Source organism: Heliangelus exortis, chromosome 3 (genome assembly GCF_036169615.1).
Source record: "Heliangelus exortis chromosome 3, bHelExo1.hap1, whole genome shotgun sequence".
Classification (NCBI taxonomy): domain Eukaryota; kingdom Metazoa; phylum Chordata; class Aves; order Apodiformes; family Trochilidae; genus Heliangelus; species Heliangelus exortis.
Window position 1 is genome coordinate 36,386,198 of NC_092424.1, and position 22,016 is coordinate 36,408,213.

The 22,016-nt window shown below is 42.0% G+C and overlaps 1 protein-coding gene across 5 annotated transcripts in view; it reads left to right on the plus strand.

Moving 5' to 3' along the window:
• The window catches only part of MEIS1 (Meis homeobox 1), a 110,464-nt gene that overhangs the window by 58,279 nt on the left and 30,169 nt on the right, over nucleotides 1-22,016 (plus strand). The gene's annotated exons all lie outside the window — the stretch shown is intronic.

Genomic DNA, 22,016 nt, shown 5'->3' on the forward strand with positions numbered 1-22,016 from the left:
CCTGTATTTAATGTTATAAAGGGATGGGGGATGCGCAGCTATTTCTGTTTCCAAAGCTACCTGTGTTTTTTTTTTTTATTCCTGAAACTCTGAACAGGTTGGTGGGGTTTAACTGGATGCTGGAGCTTCTTTCAGGGCTTTATATTGTGTGACACTTCTTCTAACATTAGCATTTAGAAAAGAATTTCTAATGCCATTCTCCTTTTTTCACCAAATAATGATCTGTCACTGTGTTTTCATCCACTGTGGGAATGTGGGCCCTCAGCACTTTTCTGTCTGAGCTTTTCTGTACCAGGAAGACACAGGGACACAGGCCAGGCAAGAGGCGCAGAGGGTCTGCAGGTGGTAATCCCAGCAGCTGACTCCCTTCCCTGCTTTTAGTTAGGGTCAGGGTGAAACCAGAAGCCAGCCAGCTCATGAAGCCCTGGTGGGAGCTGTGCCAAGGGTGTACTTGTAAACTGGAGGAAGCGCTCACGCACATCACCCCTCCATCCTCTGCTGAGCCAAGAAACCAGATATCTGCCATGACTCTTGTCAGCACAGGGATCAGGCAGGGAATCCTGCCCTGCGCGGTCCTGGGCTGCTATGAATGAACCCTCATGCCAGAGCCCTTCTCCTCAGAGGCTGGAGAGGGCCTCAGATGTCTCCAAGTTAATCTTTCTCTCTGGCAGACTCCGGGTCAGCCATGCCCCAGCTTTGCCAGCTCCTTAGCCCTGTCCCTAGAGCATTCAGTACATTGTTGCCAAAGGCTGAGAGCTCCCTATCGGTTTTTGTGGCTTGCTGATTCTAGATCTTCACCCAAGACAAGCTGACACCTGGTGTGTCTCTGCAGGTAGAGGTGACGTTAAGGATTTCTGTCTCTGAAACAGTCCAGAGATGCTGTGCTGGCGGCGATGCTCACACCAGCCTGGTTTAGGTTCTCTTTTGAAATGTCTTGGAAGGTCTGCAGTCAGGACAAGCCACACCAGGGAAGACTGAACAACTGCATGCCAGTCCCCATAATCCCCAGCTGCAAAATTAAAAATCTGATAGCATATAATGCTATTAATATTTTTTCCTAGAAGTGGCCTGTTGCTGTGTTTGTGCTAGTAAATTAAACATCCCCAGGCATGGGAACATGTCAGTCTGTCCTGTTAAACTGAGCAGTCTCCAGCATGCTCTTAGCCTAAGCTCCAAACTTGTTCCTGGGAGCATGAAGATAGCAAGGGTGACTCACAAAAGACCTTGTGGCAGGATCAACCCCGTGTTGAGTGTTTAGTGCTGTGGGCTTGATCTGTCCCAGCAGCTGGCTTTGTGCAGTCTCAGGACCAGACAACAGACCCTATCACTGTTCAGTCCAGATTAGGATGAAAGTTGCATTTTGCTCTTCTCCTGTGCAGTAATGATGTGCAAAAGAGATGAGAATGCCTATGGATCTTGCTGCAGTGCTGGCAGCTGCCCCTGGGCAACACTATCCAGACATCAACTTGCAAGGTGGTGTCTTCTTCTCAAGCAGAGAAAGAGCACTCCCCCTGCATTTTCTACCTTGCAGCACCAAGCTAAAGCTTGCTTTAAAATCTACCATGCCCTGTGCAGATCCATCCCAACCAGGTGAAGGCTGCAGATTTATTGCAGGGCAGCTTTCTTCTGGCAGTATCATGATAGCTCCAGACTTTTCTTTTCAGCTTAGAAAAGCACAGTTGTTTTACCTTCTCCAGCTAGGACTTTGAAATGGACCTTTCAAATTGACTCTAGGTGGGTTTATAGTCAGTTTCCTCAAATTAAAACATGGCTGGACAACATTGTAGTCTCTTTAAACCCTGTGCTTCAGCTGGGAGTGCTCTTGAGCTGGAGCAAGAAGGTACTGAAGAACTTGTGCATCTAGAATAGCAGTGCATCTTGTGTGTGGAGGAAGATGTCCTCCAGGCAAGCACGTTGATAACATGGGGAAGAGTCTATGCTATCATTAGTGCTAGAGCAATATAAGATATTGATGATCTGCTGAGATATTGAAGTCCTGTCCTCTGCAAAAAAAAACAGGCCCAAATCATGGCTACAGTCAGAGCTGAAGAACAGAAAGATGACAGAGTGAAGGAGTTAAAGATCCAGTCAGTTTTGATGGTGTCTGGTCCTCATGACTGGTCTTTTAACCTTACATGGGCATGACAGTCTCCCTGTAGCAAGCTGGGCTACTTGCTGAAGGAGGAAGGTCATCCTGAGGAGTGGGCAGCTGAGGAACATCGAGACCACATCCTTTGCTTATTATTAATGAATTTGGTCTTCCCTAGGGTGCCCTACCTAGAGTGGGAGGTGAGGAGAAATAGGGAGATGTTTCTGTTCAGGTAGAGAAGACATCAGGGCAGGAGATACCTCCCTTTTGCCCCCAGCACTTAACCTACCTTCACATTCCTATCCAGAGGTTGGTGAGGAGGAAACAAACAGCAGTTAAGTGCAAAATCCAGCTTCCCCTTGACCACTGGTGCTTCCTAATTGGGGTGCCTTTTCAAAGGCAATTTTATTTTATTCTCACAATTGTAATATTAATACACATCAGTGGCATGGAATTAAACAAAATAGACAGTAATTGCTGTGGCTGTCATACTAATGATTAATGGTTGGAAAGATTTAAAATAAATGCTGGACTAATACAATCTTTCAAAAGTGTATAGGCTGCTTTAATTCCTTCTGTGAAGTTATTCCATCTCAAAGAGTATTAAATCTTCCTCTGTGTACTGAATTAATTTCCTAAGGTTTGCCCATTAGCTCCCTTTTCATACTTAGGAGGGAATTCTTCTTTATTGTGGTAGAAAAAAAACAAACCAAATGCACAGCCATGGCCTTTCCAATTGTTGAAGTGTTTGGGCAATAGCTCCTGGTTAGTGTCACACTGTAGCCTCTCCCCTTCCCCTGAATTTTGATTGATTTGCAGAACTGAGTTGACGTATGCCCCCAAGGGTAGGCAAGCACTGTCCTCCGTGGATGCAGACAGTGTGTTCTGAAACACTCCAGGGTGTAAATTCATCCAAATTGCCTTTTTTTTTTTTTTTTTTTTTTTTTAATTTCTCCTTGGACTAATAACAACAAAAAATAATTGGCTAAAACAACAACAAAAGTGGTGATCAGACTTCCATTTAGGACTTTGCAGGATTTATTTTTAACTATTTGCTGTTCTGACTTATTTTTGTTTAAATGTATGGATGGGAAGAGCTGCCCAGGTTGGCTGCTACTTGGGCAAAAGGTAGCTGTGAAGCTTGTTGATTTTTTGATGGCAGATTATGACAGCAACCTGTAAATTTTGAGGTTTGTGAAATCTGTTTTTAGGATTTTGCTAGAGATTTGAGGTGGGAGGAATGTTCTGTTACTATTTGGAAAAAACATAAATAAGTAAGGCTGTAAATAGTTTGGTGAAGAGGTGAGGACATCCCCAAACTGTAAAAGTTGAGTCATAAACAAGGGGAGGCTTGTTGCTTGGCATCAGATGAACATCGAATGCCATGATCTAGAGGAGGGACTGGAGTGAACCAGGCCTGTGTTGGAGCTGAGCTCTAGAAAGCTGCCCTAAGGATAATTTCAGGGTGTGCTGCAGCAAGGCAGAATTTTACAAGCTCTTTTTTTTTTTTTTTTATAATTATTGTTACTATTTTTCGTACCATTAGGTTACATTAGGCAACAGATCTCACTACCATGTTTCAAGCATATCTCCCCTCTGTAGTGCACAGCTCTCATCAGGAATTGCAAAATATGGGAAAAGCTTGCAGGAAAGGAAAGGTGGGGAAAAAACTCTTTGCCTACAACCAGATCTGTGTAAATTTAATTATGGCAACAGGATTAGTTTCCATTGTAGCCCATACTATGCTTTTGTTTCAGCAGTGGTACCTTTTGGTTCAAAACTAGAAGGGAGTTTGTGGGGTGTCTGTTCAAGTGCTTTGTTTGCTCATTGTGAATTCTCTGCATCCTTTCAATCCAACCTAATTTAAAATGTTGGGATTCAAACCTCATTTTGGGGATTATACAGTGTAATTGGTTTGTTATGTGATGAGTATTTGATGATTTTCATGTTCATCATCTAATCAGGCAAAAAAAAGCCATAAAATTATAATCCCAAAAGATGTTTAATAACACTTTAAACTATTGAAGGCTTTATTTAAGCACATTAGGGGATTATAAACTACTTTTTTTTTAATGGTGCCAAGAGGTAGATTCAAGGACTTCAAACACCTTTTAAAAAACAAATTGCCATGATTTAAAAAAATGAATGGGGCAAGGATTTCTTTCATGTAAATCCTGTAATTTAATCATTATTTTTAACTGCTTTTAAAACAATTTCCTTAAGAGGTTAAATCTTACTGAAATGGGAGACGGAGCAGAAAGTAAAAGACGTAGCTGAAAGACGCTGACTTTACCGCAGAAGGTTTTTTTTCTGTTGTGTACCTGGGTTTTGAATCTTTATCGATCACCTGATTCCATTCAATTAAATAAAAAACTTATATTAAGCAATTGGCAGTCTATTTGGCAAAGCTGTTATTTGTATCCAAGTATTTCTTGAAGGCAGGTATTTGAAGGAAGCACTTCGTATCTGGCTCTAGCTGAGAAAAGTAGTCCCCATCACTTCAAGGGTATTATTGTGGTAGAAAAATAGTGTAATACACTGCTTAATACTGTGGGTTTTGTTTATGTATGGATATTTTACAGACTAGCAGCTTTTTAAGTCTAAGGCAAGAGTGTTTCCTGACTTTTCTTATCCCTCTATGATTACAAGATTTTGCCTTGAGGGGAGTGTGGGGTTAATTTGGCTTTCTGCCCCTTCTCCCATGTGGGATCCTTATCCAGTTCTGGAAAGCGGTATAGAGAGAGGGCAGATGAACACTAAATTAGGCTGCTGAAAACATAAAAAGGGGAAATGATTGGCTAAAACCAGCAAGGCTTTTCTTTGCTCTCCTCTCTAGAGGATTCAGAAGCATGAAAACAAAACTGCCCTCCTGAAAGTACTGCTTACTGACTCTCCATCCTGCACCAAGTGATGCTTGCTCTTCAAAATGCCAGAAGGCTCTTGGATCTTGTCTATGCAACAGGGGTCATATTTCCAGATATTGGGCTCAGAATGAGGAGGGGGAACCCCTTTGTTCCAGATACACAAGTCTCCTGGGCAAAGCTGTAAAAATCTTTCTTCCACATCTGCAAGACTTCTTAGTGCCAGCTGTCCAGAATTCCTGGGAAAAGCCAGGCATTTTTAGTTTGCCTTTGGTCACCTGTGCACCACCATCCCCTCAGCTGGGAAGGTAGGAGCTAGGGCTCGTCCTGCTCCCAGGAACAGGAAGACTTGCTGGAATGGTGAGCAAAAGCACTGATCACAGGTTGATGCAAGTGAACCAGTCTGATGGGATGTTCAGATGCTCCCTTCTGCTTGTAGAGGTACTGTGTAGTCTTCTTCAAGAGGAGAAAATGGGAAATGGTATTATGTGGGAAGATAATTATTGCAGGGCTCTGTCAGAATTGAATTGAGAGCTCCAGAAAGGAGAGCAAACTAGATTTAGGTAACTTGGTTTGAATTAACTTCTTAACCCTTAAGCCCTCCCAGAGTTTGATGGAGAACACTCACTGTCAAAACCTTCAGCATTTTCTTTAATCTTCCTCCAATTTTGTTGCTTTGACCTACAGTCCAGCCTCCAAGGGTTAGTCTGTTTTCTGGTGTGGGTGACTGTTTCCATTTTTAAAGAAAAGTGTTGTTTTTTGGGAGATACACTTGTCAATGCTGCTGTTGTTTCTCCCTTTTCATGATTTCTTGGAAAGCCTGTGTCTCATGTTCTGCGATCTCATGATGTCCTATAGATTATCTAATTTGCCAGCACTGAGCTATGCTACAAATATTTGGGTTTAGACTGGAAAGGAAGAACATAGAATGCTTTAGTCATTTGGTTCAAGGAAACTAGATTCCTCACGTAGGCTATCCTCATTCTCAGAAGTGTGGTGTAGTTACAACATGCTTTTTGTGATCTGTGATTTAGTCTCATTTCTGATGAAGGTAACCATCATGTTGTCTTAAACTACACAGCGTGAGACATTCCATCCTGAGCTCCTTGCGAGTCTCAGGAATAACAGTGACAGTGGTCAGTAATGTATTTTGTTTAAAATCAGAAGATAACCAACTGCCTGTAGATTTTTAAGGCAGACTGTCTATTCCCAAAGGACTATCTTCCCTTTTTCAGAGATTCTCCCATTTTCCACCTTGAAGGCAGTGTTGTACCAACGTGGAAGCTGCCAGCACATTAAAAAATTTGAATTATTTGGAAGCTGCGGAAACACATGAGTATTTACACACCAGGAGAATTTCATATTTGAGTAGAAGCAAGGGAATACTGAAAAGTTGAAACATGATAGACATTAATTCAGATGTTAAATTACACTTGCTCTGGTTGTACTAGAACTCCTTTTGTTTGCATAAATATTCAGGAAATTAGTTTACCAGCAATAATGCTTGCAGTTACAAATTTTTTTAAATCAACAGTAGATGCTTTGCTTTCTTCTCCACCCTCTCCTTTCTTTTTAAGTTTGCAGCTGTGACATCTTGTGTGTGTAACTTCAATTTTGAAATTAGCCTCCTCCAGTCGAGGCACAGAAATGTGTTACATGACGTACTGTCTTTCTGCAGTCGGGGCAGACATACCAAATTCAAGTATCACATTTTGAACGGGGCCGGGGGGAAGGGAAAAAGTCTGAGCACCAATTTGTAAATCTGGAAGTATCCATGGAAATATTTGGGCAAATAATTTGTAGTACGGAGTAGACCAAAGACAACAACAGTATCTTGGCAAGCAGTGGGTGAGCAGGAAATGAGGATAAATTAATGGGCTCAGTTGTTCATTATTAGTTGTTTGTTTAGCTTCTTCACTAACACAGTTGCTACAAAAGAGCCTGTGTTGATTCTCAGATATGCTTATGTATGTAAGTGCCATTGTTAATTTTTTATTGGCACCTCCCAACTCTTGCAGGAGTTTCACAGCACACTAGTGTAAGCTAGTGAGTGACTTAATCAGATCAGGTAAAGTGCCAAAATATGAGGCACCAAACCAGTTGGGCGCATATCTGATGAGATGTGTTAATCTTCGGTGTAAGATAAACTGCCTTTCAAAGAGAGTCACATTTGGAAGTGGTACACCAAGTTGTGTAAGATGCATTCCCTTGCTCTGGCAGAGAGTATCCTACGTCTGTTTGCATGAACTTAAACCTTGTTTGAATTAACTGAATCAGTGATATGGTGGTGAACAGCATCTTGTTTGTTGCTCCAGGACAGGCATGAGAAGCGAGTTGGTTTTTTTTTACCCATTTAAAAAGTTTTATTTCCCCTTTAATGTGTTTATCTTCAGCTACACAGGGTCTGCACAGTTTTTCTCGTTGCCCATATTCAAGAACCCCTAATTCCTGGTATTAGCTGGTTACGTGTATTAAATGCCCACCAAAATTATGCACAGAAAACTTGTCCTGTGGAAGGGAATTTTTTTTGATGGTGGAAAGTTAAGATATTCTATGGACAAGGCAATCCTTTCCCCCAAAATGCTCAGCTGAAAATCCAATTTTCAATATATGAACAAAAGTATTGATCAGACTCACCTTTGCACTTTGAGCTCCTCACCCTGTAAGCTGCAGCAGTACAAATATATGTGCAGAGAGAAGGTAAGTAGGCAGAAAAGAGTTTAAGTTAATATGTAGTTATCTAATTTACCTCGCCTTTTGCATCATTGCCTGATTTAGACCTGTAGTATTTAGTAGAGTACTCGTTTCACTTCAGTGGTGGGCCATCATTTTAATAAGGCAATCTCTAGGAGACTTACCACTGCATCTTCTGCTTTATGAACCAGAAACTTGTGCCCAGAAATTTCTTCTTGGACTCCAGGTATAGCATGAACATTCTTTTCTTGGCTACTAGTTGACCTTTTTTGATCCAACCTGTGCAGCATATGATATTTTGGAAATATGTTTTTATCCCACTGTGATGCTCTGTACCAATGATGTAAAATGTGAGATAGTCTTTAGTCACACTAAAGTGTCACTTTAGTCACGGGAGTAAAAGCAAGGGTCTGTTCATGACATAAATACGTTTTCCAAGGGCTTTTTTTGGAACTCCTCAGGGAAATGGTAGGACTCTGCCTTAGAAGGCTTGCTCTGTTCATTACTTACAGTCAGGATTGAAGTGAAACTCTGCTTCCTAGGAACACCTAAATTCATGTCTACCAGAGCTTTTGAAGTCCTTGGGTGGTATTTTTTGGAAGGTAAATGCCATGTGAGATGAATGTGGCTAATTAATAGATCTGTTGGCAGAACTCTTGTTGTTTGCTGAGAACTTTGTGCTGGTCCAAGCGTTGTGCTGCGCTTATGTGGGAATGGCAAGGAGTTTATCAGTCTTAGATCTTGTCAAAATCTGAGCCTGGATCTGTCAGTGCAGAAGGCTTGTAAGCTCCAGCTGGGGACAATAATTTTGAAGCTGGTAATAACCAGAATTTTAGGATTCTTACAAATAAAATGCAATTTTAGTAATGTTTTCATAAACAGCAGTAATGGCGGCATTTTAGTAAACAGTGGCATTAGTTGCATCAAAATTGCACCACATTGGCTTTTAAATTACTCCACCTGTCTGTATGAACAGGGTTTTCAATGTCAAGGCACACAGACAGCTGCTGCTAATGTTTTTTTTCCCCTCCCTGTGCAGATAATGCTGGCAAATCTACAGCCATCAAGGCTGGATTTCTGATGTAAAACGGTACCTGACCTACTGGCTCTGGTGCTACAAAAGGAGCAGCTTTAATTACTCATGGCCGTGTTTTAGTTTTGTACTTGTTGATGTACAAAATGTCATCTTAGAGCTGCATAACCTGTAGTTCACTTCCACTGGTGATGGTACACTGGCTGCAATTATTTTCAAAATAATTTGTGTTCCTTGGTGGCAGTTTAAAAACCCGCCTCGTTAGCATTCAGCTAATTAGCAGGGGTCTGGCCTTCCAGGTCCCAGTGGCCCCAAGTCCCACTGGTTCCCCTGGAATCTCCCGTACCGGAGTGAAATGGGATTTGCGCTTACAAATCCCACTCGATTTATTTGTAGGACCATCCCTCCCTGTAACACTCAGGAACCTGTGGGCCAAATTCTGCCCTGGGTCATTCCCCTTTAAAGCCCTGGAAAGCCAGAGGGGTTATGTAGAGGTGAAGTTGGGGCACGTTGCCTCGTCTCACCAGATATTAATGAAAGGATGCCACGTTGGCTAATAAGGCTGATGCATGGCCTGGTGCCATTTCACCGGGTTGAGTTTGGTTGGGCTGCTGCAGTCACCAGCCTCATGCCGGGCTTTAAAAGGGTTAAAGGCAATAATGGTGCCATTAAAAAATCCAGCTTGCCAATGAGCTATTTTGTGTGAATGGTATAAATATAAGATACACTTGTCTGGCTCATTTGCAAGCATTCTTTTTGACTTCTTTCGCACAACTGGTGTTTTTGTGTTTAATTTAACAAGAAATGAGTAGTAAATGAAAGCTGCTGCCTGAAATCCCACTGTGAGCGTGTTTTGCACTTGGCTCCCCAGTGAAAAGGCAATTTGTGGAATTATGTGATAGAGTAATTAGATGAAGCCAGGGCTTCTGATTGTTGCCATGCTTATGTGGTAAAGGTTTGCTGAGGGAAAAAAAGAAAAAAAACCACAGATTATTACCCTGGCAAGTTGGCTCAAAGCTTCTTCATTTATTTGTAAACAGAATATTTAGTGACCGCATAGGAAGTAGCTGTAATCACCAGCTCGTAAAGAAACCACAGCAGAGCTTTTGGATTTTTACAGAGTGCTCATGTAAAATTTAAGCTGGGAGGCAGAATCCCTGTTAATGTAATTAGGATCTAATTTACCACCCTTTGCACACAGATGTAATAATGTCGAGATATTTATTCTATCTTTAAGCACATTACATATACCTCAGTGCAGCAGTTCCTGAACAGAAACAGGTGTGAGCACTTTCCAGATTCATTTTTACACTGTAAACACACAGCAATTTGAAGGGAAATATTTACCAAAAAAAAAAAAAAAAAAAAAGAGGGGAAAGAATGTCTGCAAATGAGGCAGTAATGGACAGTTGCCCTTTATGTACTGATGGATTTCTCAATGGTTAAGTAAATTAAAGCAAATGCTAGAAAAATCAATAGGCTTGCAGAGTCTTGGTTGTGCCTCATAGACTTCAGGACAGAATGACAGATGTGGTGCATATGACCCATTTAAGTATTAATGCTTGGGAAATTGCCTCTGCGTGCAAGGTTATAGGCCTAGAAATATTGTTATATTAAATTACAGACAATAATATTTTTAAGTATATATGGAATTTATATGTTTCAGTTTAGTTGTTCTTCAGCATTACATTTGTCCTGGAAGATTAGTTGCACAGTTGTTTCTCCGGAACAGTAAACCAGGTTTAAAAATGTTCAAGCGGTGAATTGTCTTTCCAGGGATGCTGCCAAGCATGTTGCACACTACAGGGCTACAGCAAGTGTCTTAAATAAGAGCCATGTAGCCAATGTGTTCACTAGCAAATGTAGCATATAAGTGAGTCTAAATTAAATATCATTAAAGACAGCTTTCTGAATGGTGAGAAGGCTCGCATGATACATGGGATCACCGTTAAATTGAGTTATTCTGTGTAGCCAAACAGAAAGTAGTATAGGAAGTATGTGGTTGAGACGAGCTTAGTAAGGTAACCACCAAGTCAAATCTTTCTCACCATCTTCTGCACGCGCCGTGATTGGAAGGGGTGATTCTGCATGAGTGAGACAAGTGAAAACTGACCCCGTGTAGAAATTCTCCCAAAATAGAGATGTTAGGATTAATCCAAGCAGGCAGACGAGCTCCAGATGAGGTAGTGTTTACCACCTCTGATTATCTGTAATTTCTTGCTGTATTTCTACCGGGGCAGTGGGGAAGTAGACCAAGTTAATTGTCTCTTTGTGGCAACTCTGGCAGGAGGACCATGAAAATAGCTGGGCCCCCTGACTTTGGTGTCAGTGGAAGGCAGAGCAGCCTCTTTGCTGGATTTGGCTGCGTATCCTGCCAGTTATCCTGAATTCACCCCAAACGCCTGTTTCTGTGGAAGAAGCGGCGGATGCATTTTATATACAACTCCTGTGTTTAATATTAAAGGGAGCTTAAGACTTTCACAATAACATTCCTGTTCCTTGCTGAAGTCCTTACATGAAAAGTGTTGCTTTGTTCCTTTCAAACATTAATTCTCCCGTTTTACTGATGTATGTTTAACAGATATTTTTTCCGTTCAGTTTTTTGTTTGTTTCTTCATTATCTTTGACATTCAAAATTTGGGTGCCACTGTTGTCTTCCCGTATCCTTTCTTGTTTTTCTTTTTCCCTAAAGCAAGAAACCCACCAAGGAATATAACAAAGCATCCCTACAGGGTATAAGAGCTGCACACAGCTACTGGGAGAGCCAGCAAAACGATGACATTGCAGAAGGGCAGATTATTACTTTTGGGCCCGTTGAGGATGTATTTGTGTATTGAGCCCGCATGAGAGTGGGTGGTGCTGAAGGCTGTCAGGCTGGGGCTGAGTGATGACAGACCCTTGTCATTTGACTGCATCCAGCTTTATTGCTATGGTGACAATATGTGGCGACAAAAGTTGCTGCTGAGAGTCGGACAGCATCCTCCATGGTTGCTGTAGCCAGCAGCATCTTTGCTGCACTGTGCTCAAGCTGCTGATGGCCTCGGTGTCAGAGCAACAGCAAATCTCCAGTGACAGAAACTTGGTACAGGCTTTCGAGTACATGGGGAAATTGCTTGTGGCACTGTCGCCAGCCTCGGCAACTTCTGGCGTCAGTAACAAAAAATTGACCTTACCTGTTTTAGTCATTTTTGCGTGCCTTGTGGTGGATTTCCTTGATTTACTTTGCGTGATACACAAGATGGGATAAAATCTGTTTCTACATCCTGGCGCTTACCTGCATGGTGGCACAGGATGGACGTGGTCTTCCTCCTGCTGCACGTAAAGCAAACATATTAATCAGTGTTTAGGCGATGTCTGCTTTGGTTAAATATACGTATGAGGGGCCCTGGTGAACGGGCTCTTTTGTTCCCAGCCAAACCAGAAGGGATCAAAGGTCAGCGGGAACCCAGAAGCCATCAGTCAGGGCGGGTTTTGCTGGATCTCCGGGTTGTCAGCTCTGTAGTCACCCTTGGCAACCTGGGCGGCCGCCCGCTTGCATTCCCAACCTCCTGGCGCAGAAGCAGAGCATCCGCTCTCTCAGTCGCTGTAAAAAGATGCTGACATACAGTCGGCATTTGAAATACAGCATGAGCATTGCCATGCACCTCTTTGTTATCAAAGTCATTTGAGAGGGAGATGAGAGAAAAGATACTTCGACTTTGTAGCGAGCGTTTTGCAGCATTCGTCTTTAAAATGCATTTCAAGGCTGCAAATTTGTTCTCGGTTTATTGGCAAATGGCAGCTCAAAGGAAGCAGCAACATGCTGCTGTAAGATGCTTCTACACTTCTGAATATAAAAGTTCACTTTTAAAAAAACTTCTGGTATGGCATGTATTTCCTTTGAGCAGATCGATTTATTTTTTCCTCCTCTCCCTGTGATGTTAGAGTACAATTGGCAGTAATCAGTTTATCCATATTAGAAGCCGAGGTAAAAGGCATAGTTGCTGAGTCAATTCACTCCATTTACTTACCCTATTGAGCCTTAATGTGTCTCAGTCCCCACCCCTTACAGTGAAAACATCATCAATTATAGGGCTGACAGGATCCTAAGACTCAGTGTCAGTTGCTCCTTGGGGTTATTCCTCTTGCACCAGGAAAACTGACACTCAACACCATCCATCACTTACCCCTACCTAAAATCATGGAGTAAATGATGGGGTGAATTATCAAAGGAGAAAAGAAGGGGGAACACCAGTTTGAATATGTCAGAGACAACTTTGGGCTCATACAACTGGGGAAATAGATTCATCAGCTGATGTGCAAGCTTCCCACAGTGGCTTAATATTGCTGCTGAGGCTGGAGGAGGCTCAGTTATCCTTCATCCAGATGCCTTACTGTGATGCTTCTCATGGCCTGACCAGTAAGAATTTTTCTATTTTGGCACCCATGCTGGAAAAGCAGCTTGGGTGCTGGTAAAGCAGCTTCAGTGCTGCTGCTGCAGAGGTGTGCTGGGTGTCCAACACCTTTGTCAGCTCTTCAGGGTGAAATACATTTCAAAGACTTGTCAGTTTGCTCCCATGTTATGTGCATTTATTCCCTCTTTTGAATCCTCGCTGGTGGGAAATACTGCAATGCAAGATCTTGGTTTCGTCAAAACCTCTGGAAACACAAAAGCTTAAAATAAAATGTGCTTTATTACCATCACTTCCCCTCCCAACAAAACAAAGTATAAATGCCCAGCCAGCCAGTCAAATCCAAACACCAAGGCCTCAAAATTTGGGATTATTTAAAGTTAAAAAGTTATATTGGGGAAAAAAAAAAAAAAAAAAAAAAAAAAAAAAAAAAAAAAAAAAAAAAAAAGAAACAGGCTCTGCTTCCCTTTGTCCTAAAATATAAAGCAGTCATGGTAAGTCAGGAGAAATTCCCTTAGCCATACACCTGGCTTGTTTTTACACCCGGTGCTGTGGTTAGATGGTTGTCTAAATAAACAGAGATTAGATAGAGGGCTTTATCTCAAAGCTGGCACTGGTTATCACATTGCTTCCTCCCACTCCCTCCCTCCGATTGTGAGTTGTATAAGAAGACTTAGCAAGCATAACTTAGAGCCGATAACCTTTGAATGTTAGTTCAAGGAAGCTGTGCCATAGTAACAGAAAAAAAAAAAAATAATGCAAACTCCATTGCAACCTATTGAGAAGAGCAGTAATTTGACCATAATGCTGATTTAAAAGAAGAAATATCTGGTAGGCATTTTGCTCTGAGAGCCCGATTTGAATTTGACCTGATCAAAAAGTTTAATATTTTAACAGTAGTAAAAGACAGCAGGAATGAACCCATGTTTGCTCTTCAAATCATCTCTTTACTGGGGGTCTGATTTTAAACTTGCTTTAACAAAGGGAAGCAGTAATGTTTCATGTGGATGAATCACTCCAACCCTACTTTTGGGGGTTGAATTGCTCTTGACACAGCCTTGGATTAAGCCAGTGTTGGCATTTGTGTTTGATGGTGAATTATATGTATATACCCTAGCCTGGGACATAAAATGAGGCTTTGAGGTAATAGGTGGCTTATGGCCCTCAAAAGCAAACAAGCACATGGTTCTGCACCGGCATGAAATCAAAATACATCTTTTCTGAGTGTATCTTGGCATGCTGATGAGGGACATACAACATGTGAAGAGGAGGAGAAAGGTCTTTGGGGTCCTCATAACATGCCTTTGCCAAAAATAAAACCCCCACAACCAGAGAGAGGAAGAAGGAGGGGGAAGTCGCCCGTGCGCTACCGCAAGGCAATGTCATCACGATGTTGGGAAGTCAACTCACAGTGAGCGGGTGAGCGCGGGCATCTCTGCCCTTGTCGTTTGGATTACCGCCGTGCCACGCGCCCAGTTACACAATGTGTAAAGGCGAGGGTTATTTCTAGGACAGATAATTGAACATTAATACTCGTTGACGTTGTCGTAGGAATGATATGTCAAGCTGACAGGGCCTGTGTGCTTACATCTGCTGATCGGCTGCAGACGAAGGGGACGTTTGGCAGATCAGACCTGGGGCTTCGCCACTGCCGAGCCAGGAATGATACAGCCACGAATCACGAGCTGCCATCTTGGGCTACCTTTCCCTAAAATAGTGGTTGGGACACCGCTTTTGGGGGTGGAAGGCACAGTTTGCAAAACTGCGTAGACCCCCATACATGCGTGCACACCTCTGCATGCATGAAGGTGTGTGTGCTTTTATAAAACACGTTAAGGAAGGGCATCCTTGGTTCTGCGTATGCATGAGTGCTGCCGTTGACTGAAACAACTGTTTCCAATCTATTAACGTAAAAATAAAAGGAAGTGGAGTAGATGTGAACTTCTTTAGAAGGACTGAGAGCATGATCAAATTTGATGAGGTGTTTCTGATTACTTCTGTTTTAGGAATTAACTGTCATAAAAGAGGTAGCAAAATTAGCTTTTTTTTCTAGCATCTTTTCTTTGTGGCACTTCTTTGGTATGCTAACAGATCCTTCAAGACAGCGTGCTACAGATAAAGTGGCTACATTGCAATCACCCCTGTCCCCTCTCAGCCAAAATCCCACAAACAATGCCTTTCAATGTAATTTTATAACAAGTCTTCAGAGAGTTAATGCCTTCGTCACAGTATTTCTGCAGCCAGACTTTCCTGCACAAGTAACTGCAGAGAAACAAGAAGCAGACGGAAAACAATTACAGAGGCCTCTGACACCAGAGTCAATTCAACTTTCTTAAAATAGGGCTAAACATTGTGTTTGTAATGTCTCACGTATAGTTTGGCTCTGCATAAAATCCTATAAAATAGGGCCCTTGAGAGCATCCATTATCACATTTTGGTTAACATCACAGATTTTAAAAATCCCAGTTGCACTGAAGCCATGAAATAAGCTTTCATCTGTAAAGATCTAGTTTCTCTTTGTTATTAAAATAAATGAAGCCATTAAACAAAATATATGCATATAATAGTCAAGTTCATAATTTTGTATCATCAAAATGATGAATTAAACTTTTTTTTTTTTTAATTGGAGCAGTCATCGTAAAAGAGTTCGTGCGTAGAACAAGATCAAATGTGCCTGGTCTGTCTTTCCTACTTTATGACTTGTCAGTTGTGACATTTTTGTGGTCTCTAGCTACTTTCGTTTAGATATTTCCAAAAGAAATGTGGAGTTTTGTTCAGAAAAGAGGGGGAAGCAGAGGTGGATTTTGAACTTGATATTGAAAAAATTGATTATATGTTATTATCCTTGTGAATTATTAATGGCCATCACATAAATGTGCTGAAAGCAATGTGCCATCTCAACACTTTTGCTTCCAGATACATAGATTGTCTCTTTTATGGCAGTGTCTGTGGAGGCATCCACATGTGTGTGGTGTCCTCAGACCCTGGAGCAGATCAGGCAGGAGATGATGCAAGAGTTGCTTGGGATGGGGTTGCAGTGGGCTCTGGCTTCTTGTAGGTGGTTCCCTTTGGATTTGAGAAGAGCCCCTTCTAAAAACCCCTGTCCTGGCCTTATCCATCCATCCATCCATCCATCCTGTGGAAGACATACACCTAGAATCCCGCCTTACAAAGATCAGTCCATATCCTTTTGGTATTCCAGGCTTTGGCCAAGTTAACTGCAGCAAAGTTACACAGGCACAGACAGGTTTGTCATTTCAGAGCTTGTCCTCCCAGCATCAGCCAACACCCCAAGCCTTGGAAATGCCTGGCTCCATGAATACTCCCACTAAAAGGCAAACTCCAGTCTTATGAATCCACCAGGATAGAGGATACAGTTTGGTCTTTAGAGGTGTTTGAAAGCCAGGCAAAATTGGTGGAGAGTTGTATTGACTTTGAGGGAAAAAGGTTATTCTTTATGGGGAAGCCCTCTCAGTCTGAGCAGATTTACAGGAGAGAAGACTCACATCCTGGAGACTGTCCAAGCCTTTTTAATGAGGTTTTTATAAGGACAGGAATCAATACACAATGAACTTGTGGGCAAATGCATGTTGATTTAGGGTTGAATCTGGAGATATGGAGGAGAATTGTGATGCGCTTTTTCCCTGCTCTCAGGAGATGTAAATCACACTATTTTTGGTGCACGTCCTTGCACATATAAATATCATCCTGGGAATGAATGTCTGTTTTATTCTTAAATTCATTTGCATTGTCAGCTGTGTTTCTTTGCTAAGTAGGGTAAATAATTAATTAGAGCAGCTGTTTTCTTTTGGAGACTTCTTAATTCATCTCTTGGAGTTAAATTTTAGCCCAGGCTGGTCAGAAAGTCTGTATTTCTGCAGAGGTCCACACCCTGAAGCTCGTCCAAGGGATTTTGCATGCTAAATGGGTGTTGATTAATTCTCTAGTCAGAAAGCAGAATTGCTTAGTCAAGTTTACTGAGTTAAAACTTGGCATTTTTATTCATATATACTTACTGAACTTGGGCTATTTTAGCAGAAGGGATCTCATTAGAGCCAAGGAAGGGAAGAGGTAATTTATGAAGGATTCTCGCTTTAAAGGCAAAAATAATGGAGAGTGAATTTACATGGATGGATAAAACAAGAGCACCTGAAACAGCTTACTGGGCGTTGGGAAGTGAAGCTCAGCTCTAGCCCAGGTAAATTGCATTTGAATTTCAGCCTCAGATGTGTATGTGCTCCTCTTTGGCAGATATTGAATTGATAATGCCTGTGCATTAAAGAATTCTGATTGTTTCTTTTGCCACCTTCACAGCTTATGAAAATGCAAGTAGACCTGCCTAATGAATATTAATAAGAGTGATGGCTGGATAACATACAAGCCTGTGGCTCTTAGGAGCTTGGATGGGGTTAGCTGGAGGATTGTTGTGGCTGGGAATTTACATGTTTTTTAAGAATAAACTTCCTGAATGCTTTCCTTTAAAAGCTTATGTTTGCTAACAGTGGCACGCTCATCTGTGCATGGATTTTTTTCTCCCCTTTTCCTTTCTAGATATATACTGAGATTAATACTACAGATGAGATGACCATATTTTTAAAGCAAGGCAGCTTATTAGATGAGGAGAGAAAGAGGGCCTGTGTCTTCAACCTACCTTCAATCCAGGGTTAATTATATCAATAGCAATGGTTTATTTTATTTTCCTTGTTTACTTTTGCTTTTTCCCACACCCCATTCTCCCGGGCAGCTGTTAGCAGGACAGGGAAATGATACTGATGAATTCTGGATCTCCAAACATCCTGCCAGGCTTTAAAGTATGTCTCATGCAGTTAGTTAATAGCGTGGCTTGTTAGGCCCATCGATGCAGACCTCACACATGGCAGTATAATAGGAGGGAGATGATGTTGTGGGATGGCTGAAGGAAGGGGGGGCTCTGAAGACCCAGCTCTTCTGCAGGAGCCACACAGGCAGGCACTGCCACCTTGTCAGAACTCCCAGGGAAGCCAACGTGGTGGCTGTGTTGCTGCCAGAGCAATCCCCTCCAGACTTCCATTTACTCACTTCTAAAAATCCACATTACCAACCTTTTTGCCTCTGTCACAAGTCCCATTTGATCCACTCTTCTTCTCCCGGACCCCTCTCCCAAAGGCTGCTAATTATTAAAAAAAATAAAATAAAATAAAAAAAAAAGGGGCACCTTTTTAATAACTTCTCTGCTTCCTGCAGAGAGACTTTGAAAAAGGAGGACTTGAGTGGTTCCAAAATCAAAGGCCAAATGGCATCAGATGGATGTTTATTTATTATTTAAAAAAACCTCTTATCTTGATAGTAGGGAACTGTGCCTGGCTTTGGTGCTGCTGTGTGGGCTGAAGTTGTTTTTTTGCAGAGTAGTGTTTTAGGGCATTTCCAGTTCTTGCAAAGGGTGCAGCAGTGAGAGGAGGGTTTGCATGTGTTCCAGGTCTGGAGATACTCTCAAAGGGTTTCAGGAAGACTTGATGAGGAGAATTTATCAAAATTCAGAGATTAATACGCTCCTGCATTGGCATTGCTGCCAAACATACAGTAAAACCTATTCTGCATTCAGTTTAGAAATAAACTTTTTCTTTCTAAACCTTCCAAGTATGGGGAAAGCCCCAGACTTTCAAAAGAGAAACATGTTGATGCAGCACATTTCCCCTTTTGCAAAAGGCCTTTTCTTTCCTTTCCCTTGTCATGACAAAAAGGCTTAATTTTTTTTTTTTTTTTTTTTTTTTTAAGCCAATATAAGGGGAGAGGGAAGAGGGGGAGAGTCATTAAAATGCAGTTCTTTCAATTACGTCCCGTTATTTGTCATCTTTATTGCTTTTCTATAGTTTTCATTGCACCTTTAATAGTACGCCTGGTCAGGAAAGGTGAGCTGGAATGTGAACACACTTGGCTGCCGCCGTCAGTGCCTACGAGCTGTGCTCGAATCCCCATCCCTGTAGATTTTAATGTCCCTGCAGACTGCTGGCAGCCTGCTTCCAGCTGTGGCAGGCATGATGCAGTGAATTGCTTTTGAATGTTCTTTACTCAAATAGGCAGTAATTACAAGCTTAAAGAGGTTTAGTGGTCCAGTAAACTACATAATCACCCCTGAATTAGCCTGGGCTCATCAGTTGCAGTCCAGCAACCTCAAGACTGCTGTTTGTATGCAGGCTTTATCACGTAGCAACCTGAGCAGCAGGTGTGGAACAGCAAGAATCCCCCATAAACACAACTGTCTACTGGGGACAATGATCTCTAATGAGATGAGGCTACAGCATCACTGTAATTTAAGTGGGAAAATTAACACCAGAGAATGCGCACTACTTCCAAGAGTCTCTGCTTCTTGGGAGAATGGTGGTGTTTTGCTGTCTTGTATTTTTATTTTTTTTTCTTCTCCCTCCTTCCCTCCTCTTTTTTTTTTTTCTTTTTTTTTTCTTCTTCTTCTGGATCTTTAAATGCATCCTTTTTTTTATGAACAACACGTTGTGGGTTTTGCTTATAAGTTGAGTGGGCTTTATTCTTTTACAAGGATATGTTGTGAATATTTAATGGTGAACGGGGCATCTGTTCAAGGACTTTCCATGCCAACACAGTGGTGTTGCAAAATAGCAGCTTTATCTTTTCATTTCCTTTCTCGGTGGTGGTTTTGGGTTTTTTTCCAAATAGAAAATGTTTGAATGTAAAAGCCCCCTTGTCTTGGTGTTGAAGGTTGGCACCTCGACGTGGTGGTTGCCTTGAACTCTCTTTGTGTGACTGCTTGGTCCCTCCATGAAAAAAGGTGGCCGAGCTCAAAGCAAATTGCTTGGTAGCTGCTCCCATTGGTGCTGTCACCCTAGGAAACCTGCCTAAATCTCCCACTCCATCCTAAAGCCTCTGGTTGGTATGAGGGACCTGGCTGAATATGGGAGCCCTCCATTTCCCTCCCCACTCTGGTGTGCGGGGTCGGGGAGATGGGCATAGGGAAGCATTTTTATCTGTGACTTACAGAGGGAGCTCCTGATGTACCAAAGGCAGCCTGAGAAAGAGAGCAGAAAGCACAAATAAAAGCTTTCGGCTTAGCTCTGTGGGATTACATCTGCCAGAGCTGGCATTTCCCAGAGATTGTGGAGTTATTTCTGAGCCCACCTGTTTAGAAAGTCATTTGAGGTAGATAAGGACAGTGACTTATTGCTGAGAAAAGGCTTCTGGTTAGGAGATATTTACCTGAGCTAATCTGTCTTAGGCCAGCTCTAAAAACAACAGCAGTGCTTTTATGGAGTTATCAGGTAGTCAGGATTTCCTTTAGTGTGCTGAGGACAGGGGTATTTTTTCCTCCTTCCCAAAAGACACTCACCTAGGAAAGGCTGGGGTTCACCTTCCTGCCTTCCCGCAGCCTCCTGATAAAAGCTCTGGCTTAACTGAAAAGCTGAGTTTCAAGGATGTGAATTTTAGCTCTAAAAAGGTTGGAAGTTGGATGATGCATTTCCTCAGTTCCTTCAGTGTCACTTGGATGTCATATTTCATTGTTTTCGGATGTGTGCTGTGCTGGAGAGAGTTTTGCTGATCTTTTGGATGCCATTTTTCGTTACATTATTTTTAGAGAAAAAAAAAAAAAAGAAAAAAAAAAAAAGTAAAGAAAAAACAAGCCAGAGGATGGGAAAGCACATTGCCCAGGTCATGTGAGCACAAATAATCTTGATGCTAGAGCAAAAAAATCACTTATTAAGTGATGTAAGAGTAGTTAGCGTGTGCGTGCAAGCACTGCACGTGTGTTTCAGTGTGCACGTACATACAAGCACTAAAGGAATGTTTAACACAGGGAAAGCTCTGCTCAATTACCCGGGTATGGTGTGGGAGTGTCTGCAGAGACACTGAAGGCTGGTGGGAGCCAGAGTAAGCTCCAAACACTGAGGTCTATCAGAGTGTCTCCAAAAGGAAATAGCAGAAGCGCCAGAGCTCGGACTAGCTAAAGCTCAACTGGAAAAGGCAGTGGGTAATAATGTATGGTATGGAAGGAATAATATTGTAGCAGCCAGGGGATGGATTAGATGAGTTAAAAGGTTTTTCCATTTTCTGACTTTTGTAATATCCTGTGCGAGGGATGATCTGAACTTCTTTCTTTTAATGAGTACTCGCTTTATGAATAATTTGATGAGGCCACCAGAGAAGTATTGGCAGCACATCCCAAGCCATACCATGTCTCTCCATCAGCCTTGGAAAGGATATTTATGTTAGTGAGTGCCAAAACTTGTTCACAGACAACTCTTGCAAGAAAATTATTTACAAAAGGGCAAATGGGAAAAAAAGAGAAGCACAGAGCACTTTTTTTTTTTCCCCCCCTGGCATGACTCCTTCATTACAAAGTGTCACTGTTGCCAGTACCTCTTTCCCACTCTTGTAAGCTCTGGCAGATAAAATGTCTCTTCCACCCCCCTCCCTGCAAAACCAACCCAACCCCTGCTGAACCAGGTTGCACTGTGAACACGTGTTCAGATTTTTAAAACTTTGGGGCTATTGGCTCTGTGTTTTACACACTGTGTTTGTTTGTCTTAGGAGAGTCGGACTCTGCCTCCTTTCCTCACCTTTTCACTTTTTGGCAGGGTTGCCAAAGCAGCCTGCAAACCCTTTCATAAGGACAGCAATGGGCAGTGTCTCAGGGCCCTGTCTCATAGGGATGGTCTGACGCAGAAGTTGAGTGGCAGCACGTGGCCTTGCTGTAGCGATACAGGGCTGCAGCATCTTGTCATGTGGCATATTTTGATGCATTTTTAACTTTACAAGACTGAGCACGCCTGTTGATTTTGCCTTCATAGTTTGCAGTTCAAGAACTCTGGCAGCACCAGAATTTATTAACAGGAATGCTATGAAAAAAAAAAAAAAAAGTCCTACTGTGGGGATATTAAACTATTATAGTAAGTTGAGGAAATATTTTCTTTTGTAAGAGGAATAGGCTGGCTTTGTCTGCA